Source organism: Phalaenopsis equestris, unplaced genomic scaffold (assembly GCF_001263595.1).
Source record: "Phalaenopsis equestris unplaced genomic scaffold, ASM126359v1 Scaffold000618, whole genome shotgun sequence".
NCBI lineage: Eukaryota > Viridiplantae > Streptophyta > Magnoliopsida > Asparagales > Orchidaceae > Phalaenopsis > Phalaenopsis equestris.
In genome coordinates, this window is record NW_018165058.1 from 233,325 (window position 1) to 236,905 (window position 3,581).

The following is a 3,581-nucleotide window of genomic DNA, read 5'->3' on the forward strand; positions in this document are numbered from 1 at the left end:
ATCGCCCCCCATAGTCTTTTTTTTGTTGGGGGGGGGGGGGGGGGATATATATATATATATATATATACATTCTAAATAAGTACGATTAGTAGCTGGCCTAATGCACTTTAACGCTGGATAAGGTTATTCTTAGTTGGCCAAGCGACACCTATATTTTTAGATGGTTAAGGCAAGCAAAGTTAAGTAACATGATACTTAACATTAAAAGTAGTCAGTGAACTTCTTTAGCGCCTTTTGCTGCCTCCAAATGGGAAAAAATTTTCCCTATTGAGCGTAGAGTTTTGTACGGTGAACCAATTAAAATTATCTCTATCCTAAAATGTATGTCAGTGAGCCTCACTTTTGAATTTTTTTTTTTAATTTAAAAATTATGGTTGGAGTCCGTATGCAGCTCTGCGTAAGGGTTCCGTACGTAATTTTTTCTTTCCAAATGGAGGCAGAAGACGAGGAAACTATGATTTTTTTTAGGTGTTGGTTGTCTTCTTGATTTGTCTCGTGAAGAGTGAAGACCTAGCAAGACCGGGGAGAACAATGTCCTCTAGAATTATATATTAAAAACAAGCATTATTCTTTTTAAAATTTAAATTTAATCACAAGATTTAACCATAATATTATGTGCTCTTAGTGTTGTATTTTATTAGGGTTTAGAGGTCCACAAAACGATCCACTCAAAACAAAAAAGTCATGTGAGTAAGAACTGAAAGAAATAAGAAAAATTAAATTTTATTCCATTAATAAAAGTAGTTGATACAACTGAAAGAAATTGAGATAAAAGAAATAAACTAAAATGAAAATAAGGAAACAACTATCCATACGCACAAAAAAAATACAAAAATTAAATAGAAATAGAAAATACCAAAAGTAAATTTGAAAGGGTTTAGAGGTCCACAAAACGATCCACTCAAAACAAAAAAGTCATGTGAGTAAGAACTGAAAGAAATAAGAAAAATTAAATTTTATTCCATTAATAAAAGTAGTTGATACAACTGAAAGAAATTGAGATAAAAGAAATAAACTAAAATGAAAATAAGGAAACAACTATCCATACGCACAAAAAAAATACAAAAATTAAATAGAAATAGAAAATACCAAAAGTAAATTTGAAACTAAAAAGTTTACTCCAGTATAGATAGTCTGATAAGCGGCTAACTGAAACCTATAAATAACAACTGAGGATTTGTCATCAACTCAGTAAATAACAATTATTTATCAAAGAAAATATGACATGTTGTATGAACAATAAATAAGAATGATTTACTATATGTATAATAGAATTTGCAAAGAGTATCACATGCTGATGATCATGAATAAGAGTAATTTAATTTGTGCACTTTTACGTAGATACTTATAGGTTGACATATCAGATGTGTCTATAGATATAAGGTTTAATAATCTTTTAACACTACCTGATAATATATAAATGCAATAAGTGTATGTTTATTATTTTTGTAAGTTTCTATTTTTATCATTAATAATTTTACAACTTATACACCCCAAGTGAGTAAAACGATGCACTCAAAGCAAAAAAGGACATGCAAGTAATAACAAAAAAAAAGGAAAATTAATTTTTTTAAAAGTATCACATACTGATGATCATGAGAAGGAGTAGCTTAACTAATGCAATTTCACGTAAATATTTATAGATTATTACATCAGATTACTTATACATATATGATTAAACAATCTTTTAACACCCCCAATAATATATAAGTGCACAACATATAGGGTTTAACCATCTTTTAACATTACCTAATAATATATAAGTGCAATATGTGTGTGTGTGGTGAAGCTATCCTTAATGGTGCTTGATCGACAGAGAACAAAGGAAGAAGGGATAGAGGTAGCAGCTGCAAGAGTTGTGGAGGGAGTCTGTGTGTATGTCTGAAGGCGACCTTATGGTGGTCGATCGATAGAGAACGGAGAAAGAAGAGGGTTGGCTGCTGAATGAGGCGGGGAGGGAGAAAATGATTAGCAAACCATAAGATAAAATTTCATAAACCCTATTAAGTGTGCATTCTTTGTTTGAATAAAGAATCTACCTATTGTATTAAAATAAAAAAAATAATTTTTTTTTTTAAAAAAAGAACAAATATTTTTCACTTGAATAATATTTTATGAACCAAGACCAAAAAAAAAAAAAAACATTTGCATCCCCCCATTTTTAATGAATCTCATAACTAATAAGATTGGACTTTGTGAGTTGACTTTTCTTTATTTTCATTTGAGTGTTCCATGACACTTTCGACTCTATTTATAAGTCATATGACTATCACATGCATCCTCTCATGGAATACACTTAATACATGACATAATATTGCTCATTCTTGGTAGAGATAGATTAAACCAAAAGCCCATAAGGGAGGAGAGAGAGGCTATATCTCAAAATTGAACCAGTCCACCTAGGATCCATTTGAACCCATTCGACAAAGAAAAAAAAATCAAACCAAGTTATTGAAATAATTATAAAATAAAAAGATGAATTATTATAAAGGAATTTTAGAGAGTTTGAGACTTAATTGGGATAGGGTTTCAACCAAAAGTATAAAATACAATCCCTTCTTTATAGATGAAGAGTGAAGTCAATGATTTAGAATTAACTATATAACATGATTATATAGTAAGCCCATAATTTGTGAAAAAATTGCTTATAATTAGTTTTTAGCTGAGAACTTTGAGGGAGTCCTTGGATTGAAGGGAGTTGTATGGGAAACCCATCATCATGAAAATGTGAATTATAGGGATCATGTTTCTGTCAAACTACAATTAGATGTGCATTACAGGGAGGAATATGTTTTCCATAGAAGAAAAAGTGTGCTTGAATTGCAGGGCTACATGCAAATGTGTTTAATGATTCATGCAAACTTTGACAATGTTGTTTAAATAGGGTTTATGCAACTTGTGAGGGTTAAGCTTAGCTTGGAGGTTGCAAATGTTTATTTATTTGGGCGATCAAAGTAGATGGTAGCGTTTGAGGTGGATGAGTGGCTTTGTTACAACAAGTTTGTAGATAGGAAGAAGGGGAGAGAGACATAAAAAAGGGGCAGACAATATAGATGAAAATTCTGAAACATGTGAATGGTGGTCTTCGTGATGCAGTGTGGGTAGAGCTCGATGCTAGAGATGGTAACAACGGGTGTGAAGGTAACTTAGCCACACATTGTCAAACAACTTGTAAACGAGAAGCTAGTGGTGGATATACTCGAATTTGAGATTACGGTTAGGACTAAGGTGATCGTCATGTGATGGCAAAATAATCCAATGTCAAATCCCTTAAGTATATGAATATGAGCTCTTAAGCATCAAGAATTCTTTTGGTGTTAACTATTGGAATTCCATTAGAAACTTGAAATAAAATCATGCTTGTGTGAAACCACTCATAGGATTGTTGAGCAAGGAGGTTACACCAATGGGAAAAAATCGTGAGATCGTATCACCCTGAAGATGAGAACTAAGTGTGATATCAAACAAAGTATTATGTCATGGAAGCCATCTATTGAGCTTTATATGATACAATATGCTGCATGAAGAGAGCCACCTCTTAAATTTATATGGGTCATCTCTAAAATCCTATCGGTCTCGTG